Source organism: Mercenaria mercenaria, chromosome 7, assembly GCF_021730395.1.
Source record: "Mercenaria mercenaria strain notata chromosome 7, MADL_Memer_1, whole genome shotgun sequence".
NCBI classification, from domain to species: Eukaryota; Metazoa; Mollusca; class Bivalvia; order Venerida; family Veneridae; genus Mercenaria; species Mercenaria mercenaria.
The window spans coordinates 41,718,226-41,731,360 of NC_069367.1; positions in this window are offsets into that span (position 1 = coordinate 41,718,226).

Genomic DNA, 13,135 nt, shown 5'->3' on the forward strand with positions numbered 1-13,135 from the left:
GAGCAAGAAGTGCTCAATGTGAGCTTTTGTGATTACCCTGTGTCCGTCACCCGTCGTTGTCGTCCGTTGTCAACAATTTGACTGTTAACACTGAGAGGTCACACTTTTGGTCCAATCTTAATGAAACTTGGTCAGAATGTTACCCTCAATAGCATCTTGGACAAGTTTGATATCGGGTCATCTGGGCTAAAAAACTAGGTCACAAGGTCAAATCAAAGGAAAATGTTGTTAATAGTCTGGAGATCACAATTTGGTCCAATTTGAATGTAACTTGGTCTGAATATTATCCTCAATAAAATCTTGGACCAGTTTGACATTGGGTCATCTTGGTTCAGAAACTAGGTCACCAGGTCAAATCGAAGGAAAACCTAGTTAACACTCTAGAGACCACATTTATGACCATTTATTAATGAAACTTTTTTCAAAATGTGTTTTGGTGATATTTAGGTCGAGTTCAAATCTGGGTCAGATGGGTCAGAAACTTGGTCACCAGGTCAAATCAAAGGAAAAGCAAGGTAACAATCTAGAGGCCACATCTATGCCCATATCGTAATAAAACTTAATATTAATCATGATAATCTATAGGTGACTTTAAATCTGAGTCAAGAGGGGTCAAAAACCAGGTCACCAGATAAAAGCCTGTTTACTCTCTATCGGCCATAAATATAGCAATATCTCTAATGCCTATCCACGACTACCCGCTGTGATTTGATAATCATTCTCATACATTTATACTTACCAAATAACATACTGCTTTCGATATAAATGTCGGAATTTGCCGATCATGCTGAAACAAAGACGAGGTACAACTCACGCCATTTTTAAAACAACTTAAGTGGATTAAGCAAGGCCTAGCAATAAAAACGACCAAAACCGCAAGGACAGATTCCCGGCGTGTGTGCGTTATCACTATCAAATGTAAATTATTTTTATGTACACCGGGGAATGTTGCCAAGGACGAGTTCATTTGTTGAAAGAAAATAAGAAACACGGACTGAACTGAAAATGTCATTTATTATCTAAAATGACGGAACTATGAATCAAAGTAATGACCAGAATATAAACAAGAAAAATACAACTAAGAAAAACATATTTAAACAAAGTTGGGGCAAAAACGACGCATGAATCAATGTAATGACTAGAAATATAAACAAGAAAAGTAAAACTGAGAAAAATGTATTTAAACAAAGTAGGGACAAAAAAGACTGGGTAAAAAGACATCCGGCATAATATTATATCCAGAAAAGTAGCATTGAAAATAAAATTGGCTAACAGGTTTTAGTTTATTGATGAAATTCTAAAATCGAAATAAGGGCGGGAAAAACTAGGGTTTGGGTTACAGAAAATTAACGTTTTTTTGTGTAATCGCATAAATTATAGATGGTGTAATGATAAAAGCTACGCGTGAGAAAACTTACAAAGCTAAAGGTTTAGAGTGCTAAATTATAACTGTGTGGTACGTTAAGTGTACTAAATTTTATTTCGCAAGTGTGAAAGATATAGGACCCCGAGTACATAAACTGATTTATTCGTTTTTGAATAAATAGATTTCTAACATGAGAGATAGCGGTAAATCTTGACAGGTAGTAAACACGACGGCTGTATTTGTAACGATAACATGTTTATTTTATTATTGTGTTTTTGAGGAAGGGGGAATCGGGTAGTTAAATCATTAGGCCATTTAATTATTTTGTACTACTTTTGAATCTTGTTAACTGATTTACCATGAAGTAAACGCTGAATTACTAATAAGGACTTTATTGACTCTTCCGATAATGTTTTTGTTATCCTTTTCCATTTAATGTCCATTCGCAGGATACTTGCGGAAGAAATAGACTTTTTTAATCAGTGGATCGTTTTGTTGCAGACGGAGAGACAGACGGGAGTCAACTTATAGTCCTCTCCTATCTCATCTCATCGTAACATTTCTTCGTGTGATTCAACTGTTAATTTCTTGCGAGACATAGTAGGGACCCTGTGTATGCATTCAGTTTCAAATTCTTATTTTATGATAGTATATGTGTGTAAAACCAACACTGAACACTTGCATGTAAACGACGCTGAAGCATTCAATTATTTAATTAAGAAGGATAGCGAGTCACAGACACTCCACCCCGCCCCCAATGGATTCGTACAAGCATCGCATGGGAGGTCGACATTAAATGACATGATAAACATGACGACTGATCAAAAGAAACAATTTTGTATGCATATTTTTTTTATTTCATTTACACCTTTTAAGAACATAAATCCCCTATTGTACTCGCAAGATAGAATACAGTATCACTCGCAAATACGCATTCAGATCAAATATCAAAATTGGCAAGTCGGCATACAGTAAATGTTATTTCACCGACTAGATAAAACTTAATTTCATTCAAAAACACAACAGAAACGAAACATTTTATTTACATTTATTTATGGAGTATGCATACGTATTACAGAAAACATCATGGATAATTGGATTACAAATCAATTTTGCGTAATATTCACATCAGTTTCCCGACTTAGTCGAGTGAATTTTCATGCAATGAGTGTGATCAGTCAACATTTTTTAAACATTACCTGTCAGTTTCATCTATATTTCACCATATATATGCACATATTTATGTTAGACTGATCATTTACTTTAAAAACACATACAGTGTAAAACCAAATAATGAACTTGAAGACGATTCTTACCTTTTGCGTGTCTGTTTATTGTTTTACTCACTCGCAAGAGGAAGAGAAGGAATACAGTCGTTTTATAGGATGTGATATAAGCACGAGTAGTCGCCAGAAATACTGAGTAAATACTTCAAACAATGGTTACTTCAATTGAAAAACTTAAGAATGAAAAAATACTGCACACCTTAAGAATTCTAAATTCAAGGCAAAGTATTATAAATGTGAAGCGATATACTAGTGTGAGTTTAGAAGCTTGACACTTGAATGACGATAAACATGCTATATATCTTTGACCATCGAGTATCAAAAAACCAATTATAAAGTGCCGTAAATATTCAATGAAAATATTGAATTCAAGGCATTAAATGCACAAATGGAATGCAAATCGAAAGGAATGTTAATTCATCATGAGGTGCTGCCCGTAGTAGTTGCTGATGTTAAACACAAAATTCATTTAATCATTTAGCTATTTCAATGACGGGTTTTAATACATATTTTATACACAAAAATTAAAGATTATAAAATAAAGAACTGTTCGCATAAGACTCACAATTGAGTACACAAAGTTTTATCATGGAGAACCGTCTTTATACAGTCATAATAGATAGATCTAAATACTGAAAACATATGTAATATTGAGTTTTTTTTCTTGTGAATTAAACACCATAAAACAGTGACTCAATGTGGTTTTGTGAGACAGTCTACGAAAGGGTATGATCGAATCATGACATAATCTCTTATATGTGTAAGAAAGAATTTCTTGTATCAAATGACGACACGGCTTCTTTCATTGTTTGTTTGTTCTGATCTAGGTCTTAACGGGACATTTCAGCTCACATGACAACTCTTCAGCTTTAGGTGGAAGAGAAAATCCTAGAAGGCCGTCCAGAAATTATTTCATTCATGCATTTGGCGCCTGGTTATAATTTCCCGATCTTCCACGCGTAGAACCTAGTAGGGTTTTAACTTGCATAAGTATATGTCAAGTAATTCTAAGCCAAAAATCTTAACAACTTTGCCATTGAGGTCCGCGAAGACTTAACGGGTTCATCTTAATAGGTTTATGCAACAATGTTTATCGGAATGGTTCGTCTTAACTAATACACAAAAATTCCGAGAGACTGTTTATGCAGGGACGTAGAAACAGTTGATTGGGCCGCTAAACAACAGATACATTTCACACAGTCTGATAGTGAAAGATATGCAAGGAATAATTTCACACCGTTCACAGAAATATATATGATTGTGAAGAATTCGTGATGAGTTTGCTCTAAGTACAAATAGTTAACACAGAAATAGTAACATACAAATTACTGACATTTCTAGTAAATTGTATCAACTGAAGTCCCTATTATAATATTATTATAAAGTAATATACATGTATATAGTAGAATGATATTGTGTATTAAATTTGACATATTATATAACTTGTAAAATCGATTTATATTCAATTAATTTTTAAACATGAATCTTTCTTTACCGACCATTTTTTGTTGTTGTTGTTGGTTTTATTTGTAAAGTTTGCATAAAAAGTTATAGATATAATACAATCACCGAGGCAGCTGCCCCAATGAAGTTAAGGAACATCAAGGTAACATTGTGTTTTCACATAAGTATAAGGTTTACAGTGCAGGCTTTACATATAAGAGATCACCATTTTCATTGACAAGTTCTTGCAACAAGAAAAAATTCTTTCAGACTTTATTATTGACATTCCAAAGATACAATTTTATCAAGAGGAAGTAAGGACTGGACATTTCAAAAAGGTTGAATAGGTAATCGTGGGACAATCTACTGCACGTTTTAAGGTAACAACATTTATTTGGTATTAACCGTTATCATGCTGGACACGACTGATGCTGCCTTTGCGATCAGTGTAGACCATGATCATCCGAGTAGTCTGATAAAGGTCTGCACTGTTCGCCATTCAGTCTGTATCTTTTAGGTAAGTATTCATTTTAACATTTAACGGCACTGTCCAAACTGAAAGATGGACAAATTCATTATAGAAATTTAGCACGGTAAGGACTAACTAATCGATATAAATCAGTTCATTACGTGACGTTTGGGCTTCTATTTGCAGAAGAAGGTCCTAGGTACATATTGTGTCTGAGATGGATGGGTGCTTATGTAGAACCACTGACATCCTAAGTCAACAAGATGACTTTCTCACATGACGGCCGGAATGAGACTCAACAGACAGAGGTGAGGTGCAAGTGATTTGAAGGACTGTACCAATAGAAATGTTTTCAAAGTGTTTCGTTAAGTAATTTGATAATGCTAATACATATACTTAAGCTAAAACATATAATTTAAGTTCATCGTATTGACATCTAAACAACAACCAACATTATGATCAAAACTTTACTGGTACTGATGATAACCCCGGACAGATGATAAAGTCGACCACCTTGGAAATATTTGATTGCAATCGGTTATTTAAAAAATTGAACACACAATCTAGTAATAGTTTCCATTTACAACACCAACTGGTGTAAATAAAAACAAAATTGGTAAATATTCTGTATAAATAAATGACTTACATTTATCTGTATAAAAAGTATTTATCCAAAATTACTGGGGAAGAGGATGTTTTTTTGCGCATGCTCACTGTCGCCACATGAAGGCCTGACATTGGGTAAATTTTCATTACTTGATCAGGAATGACTGTTGCAGCTTTTGGGGGAAAGTTTCAATATAATACTACAAAGAAAATTTTGTAAACGGCAAAGTGTTCGAATTTATCATAGTCAACCTGCTTACAGTCCCCATTTTACTAACCCCTTTCAGGGCCTCACTTCGTGAGAGTTTGCTAACTACATATAAATTTGAATTAAGCAAAGTTTTCAGCAAATGTTAAGCTTTATTTTGATACCAACCATTGATTACAAATTGCAGAAATAAAAAAGTTACAGGTCAAAAACCTCATTTTCTGTTCGGGTTTATCATCTGTACCAGTACTGGAATCCAAACTCCAGGTACCTGATATGAAAGGTGTTTTTACGTGGCTAAACACGTGAATCTTCCATAAAAAGAATGTAATTAGGCAAGATTACTTTGTGATAAATTCATGAAAGAAACTTATGCTCTTACCGTTGTGGTTTCCATTGCTTAAATATGACTGTTTATGAATATTTAAAACATTTATATTTCCCTATATGAGCCGGCTTGCAGATCAACAGTGATAAACACGAAAGATAGAATTAGTGTGCCGAAAACCGCACCTAAAAATAACAAGCAGTTACGGAACTACATACGGAGTAACATTACATATTGAACGCCCCTCGTACATCTTGATCAATTTAGAATGTTTGCTCTTTCACGTTATCTCAAAATGAACGGAGATTATATGTTTTCCGATAAGTGGCAAATCCACGATTAGGAGCCGGATTTTCTAGGGGATATCCCGGATATAATCAAAAATATTTTGCAAATGTAACTCAAATGGTGCAATCTGAAGTATATTATAGATATATAGTCTGAGCAAAATAAGATGGCCCAATGTCGTATTTTAAATTTGTAACGTTGATAGCCTTTTAGTTTGAATGTCGACCGGTCCCACCGCTGAATATAGCAATTATAATTACTACTAAACATTTTGATCAGATTGAATATTTTAGGTTAGTGTCTCAATTTTTGGCTATGAAATATGTATGCTCCCGATCCCAAGAGAATCAACCAACCAAACGAGTATAAATTTGAGTTTCCTTAACGCTTAGCCGTAGGTTGGGAGAAAATAATTCATACAACATCATATCATAGAAAGAACAAGTTGTTTCACATGAAAATTGCACAGCATGTAAAACATGTATATTACTCTACGAAGCAATTGTCAGTATACTGATATCAACATTGAATCCCGGAAAAGGACCGAATAAAGGGGTCACACCTCCGGCCAGTAAAATGTATTTAAAATCTCACCGTTTGCAAAGAACTGTTACATATGTTCGTTTTGATGCATTTGCAATAATGTACCAGCGTTGAAAGTTCACATAACTAGATGGAACGCAGTTTTCAGCAATTGTTTATTTTTATTTCTTTCCAATGGCATTCATTTTCAAAGGGAGACAACTTTTTCAGAATATTTTAGGTATCCGTCGTGTGGGACAGTACGGCAGAACATGTAATGGTTAGGTAAAACATTGGTAAAGATGTTGTTTATCAAATATTTCTGTGCTTCGATGATATACTCCTAAATCGTAAGACAGAAATTTTCCTTGTCACCCTCAACTTCATCAGCCCCAACGACTAACTTAATGTGAAATCACTTGATGTAACTTGAGGTTAGCTACATTTCTTACTAATGTTTGCGTAGGGATAGCCAAAGAAGCAAAAACCGCTTAGTTGTCACATGCAGTTTGAAACACAAAGGGGAATGCGTAGGTTGGAAAATTGGTAACTGACCAAGTATCAATTCTAGTTAAGCTGAACATAGCACATAACAAGGTACATAATGTGTAATAATGTGTAACAAAAAACCATGTAAACCCAACAAATTAAATTGTAGAAGTAAGCGGTGTTTACCATATATAACATATAAAACAGTCCAGAATTTTATATCATGTAAGTGCTTTTTTTTTGTTCTCAATCACCAATTCAAGTATTAAATTGACAACATTTTGCTTTCAGATATTAGTTATTCACTTTATTGAATATCTATTGAAAACTATGTACATTGCTTCACTGTAACCAATGATAAATAGAATAAAATGGCTATTAAAAGTTAATGGTTTTTAACTTTTTAAATGAATGAATTCTGAAATGTTTATAATTTGAAGAATTGCGGTTTACAATACTTAGGGATGTCCGTTCTATGAAAGATGGAAATGCATGTCAGCCTATGCTAACACTCTTTGATCTGAATGTGGTTAGTTTATTGTTACAGAAAACATATTTCATGTTCTTGTACAAGGTTATGTTTAACATGTTGAATTAAATGTTACCGTTCAGAAAATGCCTCTGTCGTTTTAGGAACTTGTAAGGTTTAGGTTTATCGGATAAAACCATCGTTTCTTATCATTGATCAGCAGATACGTTTGTTGTCCTAGATTAAGTGCTTTTTCTGATAGAGCCACCAATGAGTCATGCGTTAAATGAAAATATTTGTACATTTAGAAATTCACAATCATAATTTGGACAAATATTTATGTGTGCTAGAGAACAAAATCACTTGGATTGAGGTTATAAAACATGGACGGTACAAGAAAACTTATTATAAGAATAAACCGTTAGGCATAATGATAACTGCAGCAGAGATTCAAACTTGTCGTAAACGCTAGTTTACGTCTAACGTACTACTAGGACAAATGTACATAACGTAGATTTCCTCATTAGCGGTTAGGTCCACGTTTTGAAAAAACAAATCAAACACAACCAAATCGTAGAGGAAATAGTTGCTTCACTTGAAAATTAAACAGCATATAAAACATGTATATTTCTTAATTCAGCACCTTTTAAAACTCACCATCATTTTCGAAGAATTTAACTTATCTTTGCTTTTATAGATTCGCAATTATTATAATGTTCCAATTCTGAAAATTCAAATAACTTAGTTTAACGTAGTTTCATCATATGGTTTACAAATTTACAAATTTACCTTTTATAATGTGGACAACTGTTTGAAAGTAGTTTAATATCCAGTCGCTCGGGACAACACTGTACAACATGTCTTCAATAGTTAAATTACTGGTAAAGATGCTGTTCGTTTACCAACTATTTCTGCGATTTGGTGATATACAATATACATGTACTGCTAAACCTTAATAGTTTCAACGCGAAAACATTTTGCAATCGAATTTGGTTTATTTTGACATTGAAACATCTTACACGATTTGCTAATATCACTTAATTGCAAAACAGTTTTCATAGTAAATGTGTAACGCTATTGTTAAAGATTCATCAGACAGAGCCGACTTATAACTACATTTACTGGATTATTAACTATTTAAATATAGTCTTATTAATTTGATAAAATCTAACACGATTTTCTTTTTAAATTCTAGCAGTATATTTTGAAATTCAGAAGATTTTGATTGAACGATTTGTCACATATTTTCATAATTTTACACGCCGGTGCAGTAACTTTAAGATGAAAGCCATTTTTAAGGAAAATTATGTTCGATTAAATGGTTAGTTATTAAAGAAATAATAAGTTCCCAATCGTGGTTTATCGTAGAATAACACGTGTTCTGAGTTCTTATGCGTAAGAATATATTACGAAGGCCGTAGGCCTGAGTGATATATTGTTTCGCATTATTAAGAACGAAAAACTCGGGTTATTCTACGATAAATCACACCTGGGAACTTATTATTTCGATTCTAACAGGACATACTAGTATCAACAGTGTTAAAAAAAACGGTTACTACTTTTTACGACCGTGCTACGCACCTGGATCGGATGACGTCATTGCACACGAGTGGTTTATTGCAGAATAACCCGAGATAGATTTTGCTCTACATATATGTAGGTTATTTGCTGGTCGTGTTAGAATAAGTGTTAGTTTGTTTGTTTTTTCTTGGGTCAAACGCCGCACCGACACAATTATAGATCATGCAGCAACTTCCCAGCTGCTAACTTCTTTGATAGTGGAAGAAGACACCAGATGCCCCTCACGAGCAGGCCCTTAGGTAGAACTACCGAAGAATTCAACGCACCGAGTGAAGCTCGAGCCCATATTGGTAAGGGGCAAGTGAGTCAAAGTCTGTTGTTATTAACGCAATTTTGTACCCCGCAAAACCAACCCTACCCGACATTGTATTTTTCATTATTTTGTTTTTTGTCATTTGATTTCGATTTTGTATGGTATGGCAGTGTTCTAACTGTCTAACCAATGACTGAACGATCAAACTCGTGACAAGGTCATGTACAGCCCTTTTTTGTCTGGGTAAGGTGCCGATTCGGAGGAAATCTGAGATGCATTTACACCATCACTTGTTATGTAATAGCGGTCAATTTTGTCGTGACATCCACCAAACATAGCTGATAGCTTAGTTTTAGGTTTCATTCTTAGTGTACTCAGCAATGTTGTCTTCAAATTTCCTCTGACGACATCTCAAAACTAGAAACAAAATAAACAATTCGTGAGAAAAATTGAAACACTTTCTCGCCGAGAATTAGAAAAAAATATTATCTGTACATTCATTTAAATCAATGTTCCACATATTCGTAAAGTGTGATTTAAACATATATTGATACTGATAACGACATATCAATGTCTATTTTTCCTTTGCCGCCTAATTATGTGACTGTAACATACACAAACAGAGCGTTGACTGTAACATACACAAACAGAGCGTATAAATATCCCGGTGGAAACTTGGTTTAATAACATATAATTTATGATTAGCGTGCAAATATACTGCAATAAGAATGCACAAGAAATACTGCGTGATATTTCGAAAAAAAAAAACTCATCTCGAGGGGTGAATGCGACAAAGTGCTAAGTGTATTACATGAAATTTTACAGGAGAAGGAAAAAACATTCCTGTTGCTTTATAATTCTGGCAGCTGTTGTAATATTTTTAAATCTGATTGAAAACAACTATATTTTTTAATCTAGTGGAATTTTTAAAGGAATGTCTGGCAGAAAAGAAGTTTTAATCAAAATGTCACTTAGAACTTTTTCGCACTCCAAAAAGATACAAATTTGCAAAAGGTAAGTGCGACAAAATTCTAAGTGATCTTATATTTTATTATGAAAGGGACATAAAATTCATCATTTTGTACCCAGTTTTTTGTAGTGTTTGAAATCATTGAATAAAATGAACCTTACTAAAACCATGTCACTTAAAACTTTTTTTGCAGTCATTTTTGTTTACCATTAGAAAACTTTGTGAGCTCGAAAAGAGTCTAAGTGACATTATAAGTAAGCCCTTTAAATGTATAGGTCATCCAAAGTTTTTGTTTTTGAGCTTATTTTTCTTTATGTATCTAGTAAAACAACATGGTCTTTCATGGCTGGACACAAGAAGTGGGCCTTTTAATTTCAGTAATCAAATGTGTTCGCTGTACAGAGTATAGCATAGCAAATGAAACTTCTTTATCTGCTGATTATCTTTTCAATAATACATGAAAATATTTATAACACTAAATACAGAAATAACACAGAATTGTTTTCCATTTTATTTCTTTAAAGGTTTTCAAACCTGTACTTTCTCGACTCCCAATTACACTGAACAAAAATGACTAGCCAATCACGATCTTTATAAAATGTATTATTTGGCTGAGTTAGTGTATCAGTTTTAAGACAATTATAACAAGAGCACCGCCTTGCGGGTGCAGACGCTCATCTGATTTTTGTCTCTGTATAATAGAAATATTGTCCTACCCATGATTTTCTAAGTCCAAAAGGGGCCATAATTCTTGCACAAAGCAGGATGGAGTTATGGTACTTGCTGTGCAGAGTCAGCTTTTAATGGTGAATAACTGCTCCAAGTTTTAAAGCAATAACTTTGATCATTAAGGATCAGAAAAGTTGACCTAAACGCAAAACTTAACCAAGAAATCTGATATTTTCTAAGATGTCTAGATTATTTTACACACATACTAATCTGGTTATTCGCTTTACAGAATAATTTGCCATCATTTTCGCCCAAATTGAACTCTTCCGCAAGATGTTACCATTTCCAGTCCTGGTGTGTATAAACAAAGGAACGTGACGACCTACCATTTGGCGCCATGCATACGCGAGGAAACAGTTCCATCATATTGATCTAAATTTTACGACAAAGACAAATTAGAAAGGAAAATTTCCATAGCAAAATTATTTATACAATCTGGCGGTTATAAGTCGTTCGAAATAATTTCACTCGGGCTGTGCCCTCGTGAAATTATTACACCTGATGTGTAACCGCCCATCATGCATAAATAGTATTTCTAGAAATATTTACAAATGTTGGACAGGTGGTATTGTTTAGTATAATGCTTTGATTCAGTAAAACAGTTCTCTTTCAGTAGCAAAATGTTTTTTCCTGTAAAAAAACTGTTTACAATAAATAAAGCTTAAATCATCATGCATTTTCCTATTCTGTACTAAGAAGTTGAGTTCAGAAAACAGTACGAAAACAGTGTTTAAATTTTTTTTTTTTGCCTAATGAAGCTTTAATACTCCATTACATATTGAGAAATATACATATTAGTTGGAAAGCTTGTTTCACAATCAAGCCTCTCAAAAAATCAGTATAATTAAATAACTTAACCTGACTAAATAATCTATTATAAATAATGAAATTTATTAGGAAGGGAGTTAATGTCAATCTACTCCACATTGCCATTTCTGTGCAGTGCAGGTCATGCATACTAATAACATACACTACAAATCAGACAATCACTGTATAACAATGATTCCACTTTAATATTAGGTTTGGATGTTTCTTCAAGATATATTAATGATTTTGAGTTTTTATTTGGTTACAAATAATGAAACAGCTTCCAAAAGTGTAGCTTTATTTTCAGTGTGAAACTGTCAATCATATTCTCTGTGACATGCAGGCATTAACCAACAGTCACTTTAGGTGATACTGAACATTTTCAGTATTATTAAACTTTGATTCCAAAGATTTCATTACATGTTTTGTGAAACTCTCCAAATACACTTTAATTATACACCACAGTTAACCAACAATAAGATGATACTTGTGTTCCTAATAATTTGTTGCAAGCCATGGTCAGTCATTTCAGTTTCATAATTATAGCAGTTACTGCAATGACTGTGTTAAATGTCTTTGAACACTACTGTTGTAAAAGTTGTAATATACTGTACTGTTTGTAATCTAAAAACTCATAATAATATATGTCAGAGTAAATTTATGAATACTTAAAAAGTACACAGATTTTCCTAAAAAAACTATGTTTTTCTAATCCAGAGCAGTAAACACCAGAAGCTCAGATATATGCATTCATCCACTGTTATTGGGGACATACAGAAAATGTGGTTAAGATATTTCAAAAGATACCTGACAAGGTTTTAGTAAACTGTGAAATGACAAAAAGATGAGCGATGAATCTAAATTCCAGGCCAATATGAACTTATTCTTATATTCTTGTGATTCAATTTTATACTATGAAAATGCTACAGTACAACTGTGATTCACATAAAACATGAACTGTACAACTATACAAACAGTCATAACTTACAGAGGATTTGTCATTTTCCTCATATTAGTTGTGTGCTAAGTTACACAATTGTTTTTAGTATTCATATTAAAATGTAGTTAAGTACTTTTTGTTTTGTGTGGTAGCAGCACATAAAACACATGACATGCTGCTGGAATAACATCAATAATAATGACATAAGGTCATTGTATTTGGCAGGCTTAGTGGGATCAGATTCTCCCTAAGCTGTTGCAACTGAGTACTGCTTGGATCAGGGTGTGTTTCATTTGAACGCCTGACCCAAGTGGCAAGATTTACAACACGGTAGTCAGAACTAGCGCAGTTGTACTTATAGAAATACTTTTTTTTAGTTCA